Here is a 21,322-nt window from a genome sequence, read left to right as displayed (position 1 = left end):
GAATTCCTAAGCATAGGCCACATATTACAACTACGGGAATCAGGATAATGGTGAGCAGTCTCCAGCCCCAGCTTTTGACGGTGTCCCAGAACCAACCACCAAGCGACCATTCTTCTTGCTCTTGGTGAACTTCCGAAGAGAGTCTGTGAAGATGTTCGATGGCTTTGTACACTGAGGGTGAGTTGTCCGGTATGTATGTACAACAGCTGGACCCAATAATGCGGCATGCTCCTCCACGGTCCGCCAGAACCACATCTAGAACGAGGCGGTTCTGCAGAGCCACCAAACGGACCGCTTGGAGCTCGGCAGTGTTGTTGGCAAAGATGCCCGCTGTGATGTTCATGGTTGTCTCGACTGCCTGGGTCAAATGTCGGATGGCACGGCTGTTTGCCATCGGGCCCCAGAGGGGGACGAGTCCTTTCATAGCATCGAGGAACTGCGCCCCTGTTGAGTCGGCTTGTTCAATGTCTTTGGCTCGTTTTAGCCGGTGGTGATTCGCTGGGGCTACATAAGTCGGAGGAAGGACGAAGGAGATGTAGCAAGTGCCCCCCCAGCCTTTGGGGAGCCAGGTGTAGGCCTTCGTGCCGCAGATGAAATACATGTTTGGGGATGACACAAAGGAAGGTGGATCCGTGGAGTCCAAAGTTCTGGTAAAACGGCAAGCGCTGCGACCCACCAGCTGTGTCCCAAGTCCTTCTACACACATGTGGCCTGTGACGTTGATGACCGTCAGGGCCACAGTCAAAGTGGCAGCCGTCCGTTTCCGCAGATAGGAGAAGGTGGGTCTGGTTGGATTGTTGAACACCTGCATTTCGATTCGTTCTTTGGCCGGGATGTCCATTTGGATCGAGTCGCTGGGGGTCAGCGGGCAGAAGTGTGTCTTTGTCTTGTTTCGCCCGGCCCCATGAGAAGGATGTGCTGCAGTTCTGCTGGAGGTGGCATTGCCCGTATAGCTTTCTTGCAGGAGGATCAGCCAAGCAAGGCAGGAGCCGTGGACAGAGAAGGGTGAAGGGATGAATGGTATTGAATGTCCAGTGGCATGGGGTAGCAACCCACAGATCCAGCAGTTGGTGGTATTGGTGGCAAGATTGTGCTGGTGAAGTAGCTGCACGAAAGAGTTGTTCCAAAACTCCTTTCGCCTCTCTCTTAGTTGAGGAGAGAGCGAAATTAGATAATGTTCCTTCATGGTGGTAGGCTGAGCAGTGGTTAGGAATGTTTCGTGAGCAGGTGCGTGTTCTTCCATAATCCAGAGCGTAGTCATGAGGAGAAAACAGAGGAGGATTACGATGAAGAGTGCAATTGTCTTTGAGCTATGGAGTCTGTCTATTCTCGGATTTCTGTAGTGGGTATTTCCTGCTGTCTCCGTCGGCTTCTTATTTGGCGCTTCCATCATCTTCTTATCTGGCGCTTCCATCATCTTCGTCTTCAAGGTGCTCGGTAGTGGGCAGGACCACAGACTTAGTTTTAGCTTCTCTCCAGGTAACCCTTGGTAGTTTGGGTCACCGTTCTGAGATCCCTTAACCTAGTCCGTGGCCTACTTAGCCGAAGCTCCCTCCTTTCGACGCAGGAAATACCCTTCTCGAGACGGCACAGTGGGGTCAGGATGTTTTGAAAGTTCAAGTGTCTCAGTATCAGGGTAGCAGTTCAACGATGGTCGGTCCTGGTTCAGGAGCTCTTCTTGGGTGTTGACGGTGTCTGTCGTGGCCAGGGTTGGAGAGACCTTTTTGCAGTGGTGAGCGTGCAGCCAGTGTTTCTTCCCCTCCACTCGAAGTGCGGTCCGAGTGGTGATCAGCACTTGCCAGGGGCCCGTCCACCGGGGTTCCAAACTCTTTGATCGCTGAAAATTTCGGATCAGCACGAAGTCCCCCGGCTGGATGGCGTGACCCGGACCCCTGGAAGCATCGGGGATGGCCTGCTGCACCTGCTGATGAAGGACAGACAAAGTTTCAGTCAATTTGTACAGATAATCAGACATTAGGACATCCGGAACGTCATGAATGGAAGTTGGTTTCGGGGCAGACCAGACGCTCATGGGTCGACCGAAAACAACTTCATAAGGGGTTAAGTGATGTCGGGTGGGGGTAGAGCGCATCGATAGCAATGCCAATGGGAGGGCGTCTGGCCATTTCAGGCCCGTCGTAGCCACTATTTTGGCCAGTTTAAGCTTTAGTGTGGCATTGTGTCGTTCGACAAGCCCAGCAGATTGAGGGTGGAAGACTGCGTGGAATTTCTGTTTGATACCCAGCCCATTTAAGATGAGCTGGATAACTTGGGCTACAAAGTGGGGGCCATTATCACTCCATAAAACACGACAGAGGCCATAACGGGGGAAAAACTCCTTTAACAGAACCTTTGCAGTGGCCATAGCGGTGTTGTCACGGGTTGGATATGCTTCCACCCACTTGCTAAATGCGCACACCACGACAAGTACATATTTCAGGCCTTGGCATCTGTCTAGCTGGATGTAGTCCATCTGCAGGACTTCAAATGGGTGGTTTGGGACCCCAAATCCCCCCCGGGGTACTACAGTTCCTTTCCCGGGGTTGTGTTGCAGGCATATTAAGCATTGTTGGACCAGGCGTTTGGCGGACTCTGGGATCTTGTCATTGTGCCAAACCCTGGAGACAAGTTCGATCATGGGGGCTGATCCTATGTGGGCAGGGGAGTGTGCCATGGTTAATATGGGAATCAAGTACGAATCAGGTAGCAACCACTTGTTCGTGTCTTTTGTCCGCCAGCAGCCTTCATCGTCTTTCAATCCCACCCGTGTCCATTCAGTCAATTCGTGTTGTGTGCTAGTCGTTTGTATGTCTCTAATTGTGTCCTTGGCGTCAGTCCAGTTTTCTGCTTGTGACCTGGTCACGTACATATGTGTTGTCGTTCTGTTTTCAGCTGTCGTTCGGGCGGTGATGTCGGCTAGTGCATTTCCCTGTCCAATAATGTCTGTCACTTTCTTGTGTGCCTGGCATTTGATAACGGCAAGTTTGTTGGGGAGGAGGACAGCTTCGATTAAGGCGGAGACTAAATCCCCGTGCAAAATGGGTGTGCCGTGTGAGGTCAAGTATCCTCTCTCCCTCCAGAGGAGCCCAAAATGGTGAACCACCCCGAAGGCATACTGGCTGTCAGTGTAAATGTTCGCTGTGGTTCCTGTTGCCAGGATGCAGGCTCGCGTCAAAGCAATCAGTTCCGCTGCCTGGGCAGATCGCTGGGTGATGCGGGCTGTTTCTACTACAGTTCGAGCCGTGGTGACTGCATAGGCAGCGGAAGTGGTACCATCGGAGAGTTTGATGCAAGAACCGTCCACCCACAACTCCCCGTCGGGGTCAGGGAAAGCTGTGTCTCTGAGATCGACCCTACTCCTGGTCTGTTCGTCCGTAAGAGTCACGCAGTCATGTACGGGGTGCACATTGGGATCGTTCTCTGGCAAGGGTAACAGAGTTGCTGGGTTCAGTGTGGTGCATCTTTTCAGGGTGATATGGGGGGCAAGCAAGGTCAGTTCGTATCCAGTCAGTCGTGCACTCGTCAGATGTTGTGTCTTGGTTTGGTTCAGGAGGGTGTCGACTGCATGGGGTACCAGTACCGTGAGGGAATTCGAGAGTACAATCCCCTCACTCTGTCGGATAGAGACTGCAGCAGCAGCTACAGCTCGAAGGCAGGCAGGCAAGGCTCTGGCGACAGGGTCAAGAGTGGCAGAGAAGTAAGCGCACGGTCGTTGCTTAGGGCCGATGGCCTGGGTCAGGACAGATAAAGCGCACCCCTCCCTTTCGTGAGTGTAAAGGGAGAAGGGCTTTCTGTAATCAGGGGTACCCAGGACAGGGGCTGAGCAAAGGGCATCTCGCAGTTCTGTGAAGGAAGTTTGACACTCAGGAGTCCAAGGGAGTGGGAAAGGGACGTCTTTGTTTAGCAGAGAAAGCAGTGGTTTTACAACGAGGCTGAAGTTTGGTAACCATTGTCGGCAGAAGGAGGTGAGGCCTAATAGGGAGCGAACTTGCTTCTGGGTTTTAGGGACAGGGGTATCTAGAATGGTTTGGATTCGATCAGGGGTGAGTTTTCTTCCATCTTTGGACAAAAGGTGGCCTAGGTAAGTGACCTGGGGTAGGCAGAACTGCAACTTCTTCTTGGAGACCTTGTGGCCATTTTCCGCAAGGAAGTGCAAGAGTTGAATGGTGGCGGTAACCGCTAGAGGGGTGGTGTCGGCTGCCAAAAGGATGTCATCGACATATTGTACCAACACCACCCCGTCGGGTAACTGGACTTGGTCTAGTTGTCTTTTGAGGGCCTGGCTGTAGATGCTAGGGCTTTCCGTGTAGCCTTGAGGCGCTCGGCAAAACCTATATGAGCGGGCTTTTAGGGTAAAGCCGAAGAGATATCGGCTGTCTGGGTGGATGGGGATGGAGAAGAATGCGTTCTTGAGGTCGATGACGGAAAAGGTGGTGGCAGTGGATGGAATCAAGGTCAGGATGGTGGTGATGTCTGAGACCACAGGGTACTGGGGTACCACCACTTTGTTGATCTCTCGGAGGTCGATGATGAAACGGTATGCTTTCTCATCTCCCTCTCCCTGCTTCTTGATAATGGGCAAGATAGGGCTGTTGCAAACGTTGCTAACCACTTCCTCTACCACTCCTGCGTCTATCAGTGACTGGATAATCATTACCAATGCCTTCTCGCCCTCTGGCGATATCCGATATTGTGGGAGTTTTGGGAGTGTTGCGTCTGGTCGGACAGTAATGTGCACTGGGTCAATTAACATACGCCCTACGTCCGAATCCGCTTTGGCCCACAGATACGGAGGTAGAGTGTCAAGCAGGGACTCGTCAACGTCGGTGATGGAAAACATGTGTCGGGGGGGACAATGTCTAAGCAGAACGGGGTTGTCGTAAAGAAACACTCGAACTCCATCTTGAGAACACCTAATCGTCGCTCGGAAGTGTTTCAGTAAGTCAAGTCCCATAATGGCGTCAGGGCTATTGGAGGAAAGCAAGAACGTGGTGTCGGTGGTGTTGTTTTCTACGTCAAAGAGAATCGGGGCAGACAAAGGGTTGGTGGAGGGCGTTCCATCGAAACCTGTCGATGTTATGAGTGAGCCAGACAAGGGTGCCCTTGGAATCAGTTGTTTAGATAACGCACTACGTGTCGCGCCAGTGTCTACCAGAAATGGAGACTTGGTACCCAGGACCTTAGCAGTGACATAAGGGCCCTGCTGGTCAACATAGAGCTCGACTGGATCCCTCCCTCGCCCTTGGCTGTCCTATGCGAAGGTGTGAGTGTCGTCATAGTCAGATTGTTGATATTGGTTCTGCCTGGGTCGATCGAACGTATTTGGTCTGCTTGATCTGTCATTAGTCGCGTCATTTGGGGGCCCTCGTTGTTGTCCCTTAGGTCTCGGTCCGTTTGCTACATCTCTGGGGTCTCTGTTTCTGATCATTTCCAGAAGAACTGGGCACTGGGATTTCCAATGGCCAGTCCCTTTGCAGAAAGCGCACTGGTCTTCTCTAAGGTCTGTGCGTCCACTGTAGGAAGTCAGAGTGCGGTCCTGGGGAAATGTAGTCTTAGGGACGTTTGTCTGGTAGTTTCCCCGGTATTGGTCTCGTCCTATAGTCACCCCTTGCAGTTTGGCAATCATCACCCTCTCTTTTAAGTCCTTCTTCTTTTTCTCTGTCGCCCTATCGTTTTCATTTTTCTGATGCTCATAATATTGGGCCATTTGGAGAATCGCTGTAGGTTTGGAGGCTGCCCAACTACTCTCGCTGGCCTGTAGTTTCTGGGAGATTTCCGATGATAGGCCCTTAACATAATTCTGGACAAACAGATGGTGTCCGGTTGCAGTGGTCATGTCCTGGCCGCTGTAATCGGAGAACACCGTTTCGAACCGGGAGAAGTATTCCGATACATCCTCCTGGGGTTTTTGGCGACAGGCTGTTACTATCGACCAGTCCACTTTCTTTTCTGGGATTAGGGTTTTTAATTTCTCTACGATTTTATCTGGGAGGTCTAGAATGGATTTCAACGGCTTTTGTCCTGGTCCCCGTTGTTTGTCCAGGTCATCGAGTTGTGACCAGGTATGTCCAAACAGCTCAAGGTGGTCGACTTTCCGGATTTGCTTCCACACATCAGCTGGTAGACATAACCCGAAGAACAAGTCGATGTCAGCCAGGGTCATGATCGTTGAACCCAGGGCTGTACCCAATTCAGTATAGAAGGCAGTGGGGTTTTTACGTAGGTCGGGTAGAGATTTCCGGAATGTCAGTATCTCTTGCCGGTCCCATGGCTGGTAGACCCAGTTGTACACTACCCTTCCCTTCGCATCTTGGTTGTTTGCATCATCGTGAGTCCCTGTACCCCGAGGAGGAACCCAGTAAGGGGCAGCCTCACGTATCGGCATCATGGTGTTAGATTGCTCGGTTGGTGGTTCGGTCACTACGGGGGCTGCGGATTTAGCTCCCGGCTTTCGTTCAGTGAGGTGGCGGAAAACCTCAAGCGTACGCGTAAGGAGGTCCGACACATCACACTCGCCCTCATCCCCGATATCGACCTTCCGGTACAGAGTCCTTAGGCTCTCGGGACCTTTGTCTCGATATCGGTCCTCGTATGCATTCAAGAGATGATAACACAGTCGTACGGTAAAATGTCGTCTGTGACTCCCTGTATACGAGCTGAACATATCTGTGATGTACTCTTCATCATCCTTCCTTTCTACCAGTGTCCTTGCTATTTTGTCGATCCCCGCTCGCTCATCTTTGTCTAGTCTGTTTGTTCTTGCAGGGCCAGCCCCTCGAGTCTCATGGTCGTCTATCGTTGTTGTGGATGCGGGTTTTAATACAAGGGGTTCGGCTGGCACAGAGGCCATTGGGGCCGACGCTGTGGCGGTACCTTCGTTTGTACCTGGGGGTGGCGCGTGCTGCGCCACGGGTTGAGAAGGGGCATATGGAGGGGGCATGTAGATGATAGGAGGACCTAACAGCAGGTCCTCATTGGCTTGTCGTTTCGAGGGTAAATCAGGGTAGAGCATGGAGGGGGTTCTAACCGGACACTGGCTTGGCGTTTCCATTTCTAGTTTCTGTTTAGCTTTCTCTCTTTCCTTTATCTCTTTTTCTAGTTTCTGAGCAGCTAGGTGGGCTGCTTTTCGCAGCTCTTTTTCCAACCTACTCTCAGTTTTCTTTTTACGTTGTTCAGTTTCTTTTCGCCACATGCCAAAGCTGTCAAGCATAGTAGGTGTTGTTTTGTTTTTACCCAGGGCAGTTTCTAGCGTTTTTATTTTATCATCATCGAAGGATCCTATCAGGGGCCATTGACTTTCTTGACCCTTTTTTGTATATTTATGCCATAGTTTACTATAGGCTATAGCGGTCAATCCATGCTTCATGAACATGTCCTTATTAGGGGTGCCTTCCAGTGGGGCTGGATGGTCCATCTCTAATAAGCGGTCCGGGCTAAACAGGCTACTAATCAGTGGGGAGAAGACAGACATGACGGCTCGTAACGAGGGACTAAAAAGTCAGCACTGCCTATCTTATCACTAGGTGCAAAGACTGGACAGAATATTTCTATTCTACGTTGTTTGCAGGCAGTGAATACCTCATGGATCAAAATAACAAAAGACCAATAAATAACAATGGGGAGAATGAGTAGGTCCGCAAAAATTTGCGTTACCTACCCTTTTCACTATCTGCAAAAAGGGTGGTCTCTTCCCTGTTTGCAGACAGGGAATCTCCAGGAAACAATAGTTTTGCGAACAACAGTTCAGTTTCAAGTGATTATTGAGTGGGGGAGAAAAAATAAGCACGGCTGCTGCCCTACCTATCCTCCACTGCTTGCAAAGAGAGAGCCCGTTGTTTCTCCGTTTGCAGACAGTGAATCTCCAAATAAATAAAAAGAGCAATACTAGTATTTTTAAACAAACAAGCAATCAAGCAAATATTTCGCGACTTGTCGTGGTTACACGACCTTACCCGGACCGCATGGACAGTTTCCTGTCTTCCGAATCCAGCGCCCGATCGTCCTCTCTTCTTCGTTATCCTCGCGGCACTCCTGATGGTTCCCAGTCAGGACCGTAGATCACTCGAGAGAGGTCTGTTCGGAATCAGTGAAGTTCGGATGATCGGCTGTCAGACGAGGGTCTATCGGACAGACGCGTTCCCGATCGTTGCAGTCGTTCACTTTGTCGTCAGGACCTCTCCCACTGGATCCATGGGTCGCTGATGGGCCCCACGCTTGGGACGCCAATTGTAGAAAATAATTGGGGGGCACTACCAACCAGAATATAAGATCCTTAAGTATTGCCCGGCGGTGTCGCCTCTTGAACCCACAAAGAAGTTAAACTATTGAAGAGGCAGGCGCTGGAGACTGGAAGGCAGGAAACAAGGTTTTTATTCTCTCCGGAGGAGAACACAACGAAACGGACAGAAGGTATCGTTCTGAGGTGCTCTAACTGCATCCCTGAGGCCTGGCCTCTTATACACACGTTTATCTGTTTATTGCATGTAACACATTCTCGTCGATACTTTGATGTACGGAAAGACATCCTCAGAATCCCCCCCTTTCCCAGCCCGTTCCCACGCAAGGTTACAGTGGAAGTCCCCGCCCCGTTCACAACAGGTGATGATCATCGCGCAGCTGGATATTCCGCCGATTCACGGAGTGTGTGGGGTTCGATCGGATCTCGTGGGATGGGGGGGGGGCTTTGATCATCTCGGGGGTCCTTTGAGGAGGGAAGCTTTCTATTGTACGGGGAGGGGCAAGGGATTGGTATCGGCAGAGCTGGGTGCCGGCCTGGGAACGGGGAAGACAAACGGGCGCACAGGGAAAAGGGGTTTGCATCAAAGGGCCGGAGATCATGAGAGGGAAGCAGGGAGGTGTCGCGCTGGGAACAGGATGAGGGCCTGGGGCAGAGCAGCGCCGAAGAGGGGTTTATGACTCAAGGCAGGTGCAAGCAGGGGGTTGCCAGCGAAGCTAGGAGGGAGAGAGAGGCGCGCTGGCTCTCGGTGAGAGTAGGGAAGCCATGGTGCCCAAAATGGCGGCTGTTTTACGCGCACAAAAGGTTTAAGGAGAGCAAGAGGGCGCCGATAATGTTGACGGTTTTAGCCCAACTTTCAACACAGAGGACTCCCAGCAGTGCCCAGACATACGAGGGGTGGGTGCAGAGGACTCCCAGCAGTGCCAAACAGTATGGGGGTGGGTGGATATGACTCCCAGCAGTGCCCAGACATAAGAGGGGTGGGTGGACATAACTCCCAGCAGTGCCCAACAGTATGGGGGTGGGTGGATATGACTCCCAGTAGTGCCCAGACATAAGAGGGGTGGGTGGATATGACTCCCAGCCGTGCCCAGACATAAGAGGGGTGGGTGGACATGACTCACATCAGTGCACAGACATAAGAGGGGTGGGTTGATATGACTCCCAGCAGTGCCCAGAGATAAGAGGGGTGGGTGCAGAGGACTCCCAGCAGTGCCCAACAGTATGGTGATGGGTGGATATGACTCCCAGCAGTGCCCGGACATAAGAGGGGTGGGTGGACATGACGCCCAGCAGTGCCCAACAGTATGGGGGTGGGTGGATATGACTCCCAGCAGTGCCCAGACATAAGAGGGGTGGGTAGATATGACTCCCAGCAGTGCCTAGACATAAGAGGGGTGGGTGGACATGACTCCCAGCAGTGCCCAGACATAAGAGGGGTGGGTGGGTATGACTCCCAGCAGTGCCCAGACATGAGAGGGGTGGGTGGATATGACTCCCAGCTGTGCCCAGACATAAGAGGGGTGGGTGCAGAGGACTCCCAGCGGTGCCCATACATAAGAGGGGTGGGTGCAGAGGACTCCCAGCAGTGCCTAACAGTATGGGGTGGGTGGCTTTGACTCCCAGCAGTGTCCAGACATAAGAGGGGTGGGTGGACATGACTCCCAGCAGTGCCCAGACATAGGAATGTTGGGTGGTTATGACTCCCAGCAGTGCCCAGACATAAGAGGTGTGGGTGGACATGACTCCCAGCAGTGCCCAGACATAAGAGGGGTGGGTGCAGAGGACTCCCAGCAGTGCCCACACATAAGAGGGGTGGGTGCAGAGGGCTCCCAACAGTGCCCAGACATAAGAGTGGTTGGTGCAGAGGACTCCCAGCAGTGCCCAGATATAAGAGGGGTGGATGCAGAGGACTCCCTGCAGTGCCCAAGAGTATGTGGGTGGGGGGATATGACTCCCAGCAGTGCCCAGACATAAGAGGGGTGGGTGGACATGACTCCCAGCAGTGCCCAACAGTATGGGGGGTGGGTGGATATGACTCCCAGCAGTGCCCAGACATAAGAGGGGTGGGTGGACATGACTCCCAGCAGTGTCGAGACATAAGAGGGGTGGGTGGATATGACTCTCAGCAGTGCCCAGAAATAAGAGGGGTTGGTGCAGAGGACTCCCAGCAGTGCCCAGACATAAGAGGGGTGGGTGGACATGACTCCCATCAGTGCCCAACAGTATGGGGTGGGTGGATATGACTCCCAGCAGTGCGCAGACATAAGAGGGGTGGGTGGATATGACTCCCAGCAGTGCCCAGACATAAGAGGGGTGGATGGACATGACTCCCAGCATTGCCCAGACATAAGAGGGGTGGGTGCAGAGGACTTATAGAAATGCCCAGACATAAGAGGGGTGAGTGGATATGAATCCCAGCAGTGCCCAGTCATAAGAGGGGTGGGTGGATATGACTCCCAGCAGTGTCCAACAGTACGGGGGTGGGTGGATATGACTCCCAGCAGTGCTCAGACATAAGAAGGTGGGTGGATATGACTCCCAGCAGTGCCCAGTCATAAGAGGGGTGGGTGGACATGACTCCCAGCAGTGCCCAGACATAAGAGGGGTGGGTGGACATGACTCCCAGCAGTGCCCAGACATACGAGGGGTGGGTGCAGAGGACTCCCAGCAGTGCCCAGACAGAAGAGGGTGGGTGCAGAGGACTCCCAGCAGTGCCCAGACATAAGAGGGGTTGGTGCAGAGGACTCCCAGCAGTGCCCAGACATAAGAGCGGTGGGTGCAGAGGACTCCCAGCAGTGCCCAACAGTATGGGGGTGGGTGGATATGACTCCCAGCAGTGCCCAGACATAAGAGGGGTGGGTGGACATAACTCCCAGCAGTGCCCAACAGAATGGGGGTGGGTGGATATGACTCCCAGCAGTGCCCAGACATAAGAGGGGTGGATGGATATGACTCCCAGCAGTGCCCAGACATAAGAGGGGTGGGTGGATATGACTCCCAGTAGTGCCCAGACATAAGAGGGGTGGGTGGACATGACTCCGAGAAGTGTCCAGACATAAGAGGGGTGGGTGGATATGACTCCCAGCAGTGCCCAAAAGTATGGGGGTGGGTGGATATGACTCCCAGCAGTACCCAGACATAAGAGAGGTGGGTGGACATGGCTCCCAGCAGTGCCCAGACATAAGAGGGGTGGGTGGATATGACTCCCAGCAGTGCCCAGACATAAGAGGGGTGGGTGCAGAGGACTCCCATCAGTGCCCAGACATAAGAAGGGTGGGTGCAGAGGACTCCCAGCAGTGCCCAACAGTATGGGGGTGGGTGGATATGACTCCCAGCAGTGCCCAGACATAAGAGGGGTGGGTGGATATGACTCCGAGCAGTGCTCAGACATAAGAGGGGTGGATGGATATGACTCCCAGCAGTGCCCAACAGTATGGGGGTGGGTGGATATGACTCCCAGCAGTGCCCAGACATAAGAGAGGTGGGTGGACATGACTGCCAGCAGTGCCCAGACATAAGAGGGGTGGGTGGATATGACTCCCAGCAGTGCCCAGACATAAGAGGGGTGGGTGCAGAGGACTCCCATCAGTGCCCAGACTTAAGAGGGGTGGGTGCAGAGGACTCCCAGCAGTGCCCAACAGTATGGGGGTGGGTGGATATGACTCCCAGCAGTGCCCAGACATAAGAGGTGTGGGTGGACATGACTCCCAGCAGTGCCCAGACATAAGAGGGGTGGGTGCAGAGGACTCCCAGCAGTGCCCAGACATAAGAGGGGTGGGTGCAGAGGACTCCCAGCAGTGCCCAGACATACGAGGTATGGGTGGATATGACTCCCAGCAGTGCCCAGGCATAAGAGGGGTGGGTGCAGAAGACTCCCAGCAGTGCCCAGACATAAGAGGGGTGGGTGCAGATGACTCCCACCAGTGCCCAGACAATAGAGGGGTGGGTGGATATAACTCCCAGCAGTGCCCAGTCATAAGAGGGGTGGGTGGATATGACTCCCAGCAGTGCCCAGAGATAGGAGGGGTGGGTGCAGAGGACTCCCAGCAGTGCCCATATATAAGAGGGGTGGTTGCAGAGGACTCCCATCAGTGCCCAACAGTATGGGGGTGGGTGGATATGACTCTCAGCAGTGCCCAGACATAAGAGGGGTGTGTGGATATGACTCCCAGCAGTGCCCAGACAAAAGAGGGTTGGGTGGACATGACTCCCAGCAGTGCCCAGACATAAGAGGGGTGGGTGCAGAGGACTCCCAGCAGTGCCCAACAGAAGGGGATGGGTGAATATGACTCCCAGCAGTGCTCAGACATAAGAGGGGTGGGTGGAAATGACTCCCAGCAGTGCCCAGACATAAGAGGGGTAGGTGGACATGACTCCCAGCAGTGCCCAGACATAAGAGGGGTGGGTGGACATGACTCCCAGCAGTGTCCAGACATAAGAGGGGTGGGTGGATATGACTCCCAGCAGTGCCCAGACATAAGAGGGCTGGGTAGATATGACTCCCAGCAGTGCCCAGACATAATAGGGGTGGGTGGACATGACTCCCAGCAGTGCCCAGACATAAGAGGGGTGGGTGGATATGACTCCCAGCAGTGCCCAGACATGAGAGGGGTGGGTGGATATGACTCCCAGCTGTGCCCAGACATAAGAGGGGTGGGTGCAGAGGACTCCCAGCGGTGCCCAGACATAAGAGGGGTGGGTGCAGAGGACTCCCAGCAGTGCCTAACAGTATGGGGTGGGTGGCTTTGACTCCCAGCAGTGTCCAGACATAAGAGGGGTGGGTGGACATGACTCCCAGCAGTGCCCAGACATAAGAATGTTGGGTGGACATGACTCCCAGCAGTGCCCAGACATAGGAGGGGTGGGTGGACATGACTCCCAGCAGTGCCCAGACATAAGAGGGGTGGGTGCAGAGGACTCCCAGCAGTGCCCACACATAAGAGGGGTGGGTGCAGAGGGCTCCCAACAGTGCCCAGACATAAGAGTGGTTGGTGCAGAGGACTCCCAGCAGTGCCCAGACATAAGAGTGGTTGGTGCAGAGGACTCCCTGCAGTGCCCAAGAGTATGGGGGTGGGGGGATATGACTCCCAGCAGTGCCCAGACATAAGAGGGGTGGGTGGACATGACTCCCATCAGTGCCCAACAGTATGGGGGGTGGGTGGATATGACTCCCAGCAGTGCCCAGACATAAGAGGGGTGGGTGGACATGACTCCCAGCAGTGTCCAGACATAAGAGGGGTGGGTGGATATGACTCTCAGCAGTGCCCAGAAAGAGGAGGGGTTGGTGCAGAGGACTCCCAGCAGTGCCCAGACATAAGAGGGGTGGGTGGACATGACTCCCATCAGTGCCCAACAGTATGGGGTGGGTGGATATGACTCCCAGCAGTGCCCAGACATAAGAGGGGTGGGTGGATATGACTCCCAGCAGTGCCCAGACATAAGAGGGGTGGTGGATGGACATGACTCCCAGCATTGCCCAGACATAAGAGGGGTGGGTGCAGAGGACTTATAGAAATGCCCAGACATAAGAAGGGTGAGTGGATATGAATCCCAGCAGTGCCCAGTCATAAGAGGGGTGGGTGGATATGACTCCCAGCAGTGCCCAACAGTACGGGGGTGGGTGGATATGACTCCCAGCAGTGCTCAGACATAAGAAGGTGGGTGGATATGACTCCCAGCAGTGCCCAGTCATACGAGGGGTGGGTGGATATGACTCCCAGCAGTGCCCAGACATAAGAGGGGTGGGTGGACATGACTCCCAGCAGTGCCCAGACATACGAGGGGTGGGTGCAGAGGACTCCCAGCAGTGCCAAGACAGAAGAGGGTGGGTGCAGAGGACTCCCAGCAGTGCCCAGACATAAGAGGGGTTGGTGCAGAGGACTCCCAGCAGTGCCCAACAGTATGGGGGTGGGTGGATATGACTCCCAGCAGTGCCCAGAGATAAGAGGGGTGGGTGCAGAGGACTCCCAACAGTGCCCAGACATAACATGGGTGGGTGGATATGACTTCCAGCAGTGCCCAGACATGGGAGGGGTGGGTGAAAATGACTCCCAGCAGTGCCCAGACATAAGACGGGTGGGTGGATATGACTCCCAGCAGTGCCCAGACATTAGAGGGGTGGGTGCAGAGGACTCCCAGCAGTGCCCAGACATAGGAGGGGTGGGTGGACATGACTCCCAGCAGTGCCCAGACATAAGAGGGGTGGGTGCAGAGGACTCCCAGCAGTGCCAACACATAAGAGGGGTGGGTGCAGAGGGCTCCCAACAGTGCCCAGACATAAGAGTGGTTGGTGCAGAGGACTCCCAGCAGTGCCCAGACATAAGAGTGGTTGGTGCAGAGGACTCCCTGCAGTGCCCAAGAGTATGGGGGTGGGGGGATATGACTCCCAGCAGTGCCCAGACATAAGAGGGGTGGGTGGACATGACTCCCAGCAGTGCCCAACAGTATGGGGGGTGGGTGGATATGACTCCCAGCAGTGCCCAGACATAAGAGGGGTGGGTGGACATGACTCCCAGCAGTGTCCAGACATAAGAGGGGTGGGTGGATATGACTCTCAGCAGTGCCCAGAAATAAGAGGGGTTGGTGCAGAGGACTCCCAGCAGTGCCTAGACATAAGAGGGGTGGGTGGACATGACTCCCATCAGTGCCCAACAGTATGGGGTGGGTGGATATGTCTCCCAGCAGTGCCCAGACATAAGAGGGGTGGGTGGATATGACTCCCAGCAGTGCCCAGACATAAGAGGGGTGGTGGATGGACATGACTCCCAGCATTGCCCAGACATAAGAGGGGTGGGTGCAGAGGACTTATAGAAATGCCCAGACATAAGAAGGGTGAGTGGATATGAATCCCAGCAGTGCCCAGTCATAAGAGGGGTGGGTGGATATGACTCCCAGCAGTGCCCAACAGTACGGGGGTGGGTGGATATGACTCCCAGCAGTGCTCAGACATAAGAAGGTGGGTGGATATGACTCCCAGCAGTGCCCAGACATACGAGGGGTGGGTGCAGAGGACTCCCAGCAGTGCCAAGACAGAAGAGGGTGGGTGCAGAGGACTCCCAGCAGTGCCCAGACATAAGAGGGGTTGGTGCAGAGGACTCCCAGCAGTGCCCAACAGTATGGGGGTGGGTGGATATGACTCCCAGCAGTGCCCAGAGATAAGAGGGGTGGGTGCAGAGGACTCCCAACAGTGCCCAGACATAACATGGGTGGGTGGATATGACTTCCAGCAGTGCCCAGACATGGGAGGGGTGGGTGGAAATGACTCCCAGCAGTGCCCAGACATAAGACGGGTGGGTGGATATGACTCCCAGCAGTGCCCAGACATTAGAGGGGTGGGTGCAGAGGACTCCCAGCAGTGCCCAGACATAGGAGGGGTGGGTGGACATGACTCCCAGCAGTGCCCAGACATAAGAGGGGTGGGTGCAGAGGACTCCCAGCAGTGCCAACACATAAGAGGGGTGGGTGCAGAGGGCTCCCAACAGTGCCCAGACATAAGAGTGGTTGGTGCAGAGGACTCCCAGCAGTGCCCAGACATAAGAGTGGTTGGTGCAGAGGACTCCCTGCAGTGCCCAAGAGTATGGGGGTGGGGGGATATGACTCCCAGCAGTGCCCAGACATAAGAGGGGTGGGTGGACATGACTCCCAGCAGTGCCCAACAGTATGGGGGGTGGGTGGATATGACTCCCAGCAGTGCCCAGACATAAGAGGGGTGGGTGGACATGACTCCCAGCAGTGTCCAGACATAAGAGGGGTGGGTGGATATGACTCTCAGCAGTGCCCAGAAATAAGAGGGGTTGGTGCAGAGGACTCCCAGCAGTGCCTAGACATAAGAGGGGTGGGTGGACATGACTCCCATCAGTGCCCAACAGTATGGGGTGGGTGGATATGACTCCCAGCAGTGCCCAGACATAAGAGGGGTGGGTGGATATGACTCCCAGCAGTGCCCAGACATAAGAGGGGTGGTGGATGGACATGACTCCCAGCATTGCCCAGACATAAGAGGGGTGGGTGCAGAGGACTTATAGAAATGCCCAGACATAAGAAGGGTGAGTGGATATGAATCCCAGCAGTGCCCAGTCATAAGAGGGGTGGGTGGATATGACTCCCAGCAGTGCCCAACAGTACGGGGGTGGGTGGATATGACTCCCAGCAGTGCTCAGACATAAGAAGGTGGGTGGATATGACTCCCAGCAGTGCCCAGTCATACGAGGGGTGGGTGGATATTACTCCCAGCAGTGCCCAGACATAAGAGGGGTGGGTGGACATGACTCCCAGCAGTGCCCAGACATACGAGGGGTGGGTGCAGAGGACTCCCAGCAGTGCCCAGACAGAAGAGGGTGGGTGCAGAGGACTCCCAGCAGTGCCCAGACATAAGAGGGGTTGGTGCAGAGGACTCCCAGCAGTGCCCAACAGTATGGGGGTGGGTGGATATGACTCCCAGCAGTGCCCAGAGATAAGAGGGGTGGGTGCAGAGGACTCCCAACAGTGCCCAGACATAACATGGGTGGGTGGATATGACTTCCAGCAGTGCCCAGACATGGGAGGGGTGGGTGGAAATGACTCCCAGCAGTGCCCAGACATAAGACGGGTGGGTGGATATGACTCCCAGCAGTGCCCAGACATTAGAGGGGTGGGTGCAGAGGACTCCCAGCAGTGCCCAGACATAAGAGGGGTGGGTGGATACGACTCCCAGCAGTGCCCAGACATAAGAGCGGTGAGTGCAGAGGACTCCCAGCAGTGCCCATACATAAGAGGGGTGGGTGCAGACGACTCCCAGCAGTGCCCAGACATGGAGAAGTGTGGCTCACTGGTTAGAGTAGGCAGACCTGGAAGCAGAGGTCAGCCCGGGACCAGGGTTCAATTCCCGGCTCGGCGTGGTCTTGAGTCCTAAAATGTCCATGGACTCGACAATTCTCGCTCCGGTGCCTACTCGATTCACAGGTTCACACTCTGCGACTCTGGGCAATAGCTTGCTTAATCTCCACAACGGCCCCTCGCGGCGGGATGCCTGGCTTTCACCTTGCGGATACCCTTCCGGGGTTATCTCACAGGGGAATACCAGGACGGGTTCCCTAAGCAAGCTCTTAGAAACCGCTTGGTGATTTGCGCTATATAAATTCCTGTACATTTACATTTACATTTACATTTACATTTACATGAGAGGGGTGGGTGCAGAGGACTCCCACCAGTGCCCAGACATAAGAGGGGTAGGTGGGCATGACTCCCAGCAGTGCCCAGACATAAGAGGGGTGGGTGGACATGACTCCCAGCAGTGCCCAGACATAAGAGGGGTGGGTGCAGAGGACTCCCAGCACTTCCCATACATAAGAGGGGTGGGTGCAGAGGACTCCCAGCACTGCCCAGACATAAGAGGGATGGGTGGACATAATTCCCAGCAGTGCCCAACAGTATGGGGGTGGGTGGATATGACTCCCAGCAGTGCCCAGACATACGAGGGGTGGGTGCAGAGGACTCCCAGCAGTGCCCAGACAGAAGAGGGTGGGTGCAGAGGACTCCCAGCAGTGCCCAGACATAAGAGTGGTTGGTGCAGAGGACTCCCAGCAGTGCCCAGACATAAGAGCGGTGGGTGCAGAGGACTCCCAGCAGTGCCCAACAGTATGCGGGTGGGTGGATATCACTCCCAGCAGTGCCCAGACATAAGAGGGGTGGGTGCAGAGGACTCCCAACAGTGCCCAGACATAACAGGGGTGGGTGGATATGACTTCCAGCAGTGCCCAGACATAGGAGGGGTGGGTGGAAATGACTCCCAGCAGTGCCCAGACATAAGACGGGTTGGTGGATATGACTCCCAGCAGTGCCCAGACATTAGAGGGGTGGGTGCAGAGGACTCCCAGCAGTGCCCAGACATATGAGGGGTGGGTGGATACGACTCCCAGCAGTGCCCAGACATAAGAGCGGTGAGTGCAGAGGACTCCCAGCAGTGCCCATACATAAGTGGGGTGGGTGCAGAGGACTCCCAGCAGTGCCCAGACATGAGAGGGGTGGGTGCAGAGGACTCCCACCAGTGCCCAGACATAAGAGGGGTGGGTGCAGAGGACTCCCAGCAGTGCCCCACAGTATGGGGTGGATGGAAATGACTCCCAGCAGTGCCCAGCCATAAGAGGGGTAGGTGGACATGACTCCCAGCAGTGCCCAGACATAAGAGGGGTGGGTGGACATGACTCCCAGCAGTGCCCAGACATAAGAGGGGTGGGTGCAGAGGACTCCCAGAAGTTCCCATACATAAGAGGGGTGGGTGCAGAGGACTCCCAGCACTGCCCAGACATAAGAGGGGTGGGTGGACATAATTCCCAGCAGTGCCCAACAGTATGGGGGTGGGTGGATATGACTTCCAGCAGTGCCCAGACATAAGAGGGGTGGGTGGATATGACTCCCAGCAGTGCCCAGACATAAATGGGGTGGGTGGACATGACTCCCATCAGTGCACAGACATAGAAGGGGTGGGTTGATATGACTCCCAGCAGTGCCCAGAGATAAGAGGGGTGGGTGCAGAGGACTCCCAGCAGTGCCCAACAGTATGGTGATGGGTGGATATGACTCCCAGCAGTGCTCAGACATAAGAAGGTGGGTGGATATGACTCCCAGCAGTGCCCAGTCATAAGAGGGGTGGGTGGATATGACTCCCAGCAGTGCCCAGACATAAGAGGATGGGTGGATATGACTCCTAGCAGTGCCCAGACATAAGAGGGGTGGGTGCAGAGAACTCCCAGCAGTGCCCAGACATAAGAGGGGTGGGTGCAGAGGACTCCCAGAAGTGCCCAGACATAGGAGGGGTGGGTGGATATGACTCCCAGCAGTGCCCAGACATAAGAGGGGTGGGTGCAGAGGACTCCCAGCAGTGCCCAGACATGAGAGGGGTGGGTGCAGAGGACTCCCACCAGTGCCCAGACATAAGAGGGGTGGGTGCAGAGGACTCCCAGCAGTGCCTCACAGTATGGGGGTGGATGGATATGACTCCCAGCAGTGCCCAGCCATAAGAGGGGTAGGTGGACATGACTCCCAGCAGTGCCCAGACATAAGAGGGGTGGGTGGACATGACTCCCAGCAGTGCCCAGACATAAGAGGGGTGGGTGCAGAGGACTCCCAGCAGTTCCCATACATAAGAGGGGTGGGGGCAGAGGACTCCCAGCAGTGCCCAGACATACGAGGGGTGGGTGCAGAGGACTCCCAGCAGTGCCCAACAGTATGGGGGTGGGTGGATATGACTCCCAGCAGTGCCCAGACATAAGAGGGGTGGGTGGACATAACTCCCAGCAGTGCCCAACAGTATGGGGGTGGGTGGATATGACTCCCAGTAGTGCCCAGACATAAGAGGGGTGGGTGGATATGACTCCCAGCCGTGCCCAGACATAAGAGGGGTGGGTGGACATGACTCACATCAGTGCACATACATAAGAGGGGTGGGTTGATATGACTTCTAGCAGTGCCCAGAGATAAGAGGGGTGGGTGCAGAGGACTCCCAGCAGTGCCCAACAGTATGGTGATGGGTGGATATGACTCCCAGCAGTGCCCGGACATAAGAGGGGTGGGTGGACATGACGCCCAGCAGTGCCCAACAGTATGGGGGTGGGTGGATATGACTCCCAGCAGTGCCCAGACATAAGAGGGGTGGGTAGATATGACTCCCAGCAGTGCCTAGACATAAGAGGGGTGGGTGGACATGACTCCCAGCAGTGCCCAGACATAAGAGGGGTGGGTGGGTATGACTCCCAGCAGTGCCCAGACATGAGAGGGGTGGGTGGATATGACTCCCAGCTGTGCCCAGACATAAGAGGGGTGGGTGCAGAGGACTCCCAGCGGTGCCCAGACATAAGAGGGGTGGGTGCAGAGGACTCCCAGCAGTGCCTAACAGTATGGGGTGGGTGGCTTTGACTCCCAGCAGTGTCCAGACATAAGAGGGGTGAGTGGACATGACTCCCAGCAGTGCCCAGACATAAGAATGTTGGGTGGACATGACTCCCAGCAGTGCCCAGACATAAGAGGGGTGGGTGGACATGACTCCCAGCAGTGCCCAGACATAAGAGGGGTGGGTGCAGAGGACTCCCAGCAGTGCCCACACATAAGAGGGGTGGGTGCAGAGGGCTCCCAACAGTGCCCAGACATAAGAGTGGTTGGTGCAGAGGACTCCCAGCAGTGCCCAGATATAAGAGGGGTGGATGCAGAGGACTCCCTGCAGTGCCCAAGAGTATGTGGGTGGGGGGATATGACTCCCAGCAGTGCCCAGGCATAAGAGGGGTGGGTGGACATGACTCCCAGCAGTGCCCAACAGTATGGGGGGTGGGTGGATATGACTCCCAGCAGTGCCCAGACATAAGAGGGGTGGGTGGACATGACTCCCAGCAGTGTCCAGACATAAGAGGGGTGGGTGGATATGACTCTCAGCAGTGCCCAGAAATAAGAGGGGTTGGTGCAGAGGACTCCCAGCAGTGCCCAGACATAAGAGGGGTGGGTGGACATGACTCCCATCAGTGCCCAACAGTATGGGGTGGGTGGATATGACTCCCAGTAGTGCCCAGACATAAGAGGGGTGGGTGGATATGACTCCCAGCAGTGCCCAGACATAAGAGGGGTGGATGGACATGACTCCCAGCATTGCCCAGACATAAGAGGGGTGGGTGCAGAGGACTTATAGAAATGCCCAGACATAAGAGGGGTGAGTGGATATGAATCCCAGCAGTGCCCAGTCATAAGAGGGGTGGGTGGATATGACTCCCAGCAGTGTCCAACAGTACGGGGGTGGGTGGATATGACTCCCAGCAGTGCTCAGACATAAGAAGCTGGGTGGATATGACTCCCAGCAGTGCCCAGTCATAAGAGGGGTGGGTGGATATGACTCCCAGCAGTGCCCAGACATAAGAGGGGTGGGTGGACATGACTCCCAGCAGTGCCCAGACATACGAGGGGTGGGTGCAGAGGACTCCCAGCAGTGCCCAGACAGAAGAGGGTGGGTGCAGAGGACTCCCAGCAGTGCCCAGACATAAGAGGGGTTGGTGCAGAGGACTCCCAGCAGTGCCCAGACATAAGAGCGGTGGGTGCAGAGGACTCCCAGCAGTGCCCAACAGT

This window comes from Lissotriton helveticus, chromosome 6 (assembly GCF_964261635.1).
Source record: "Lissotriton helveticus chromosome 6, aLisHel1.1, whole genome shotgun sequence".
Lineage (NCBI taxonomy): Eukaryota > Metazoa > Chordata > Amphibia > Caudata > Salamandridae > Lissotriton > Lissotriton helveticus.
Note: the sequence above shows the minus strand (reverse complement) of the source record.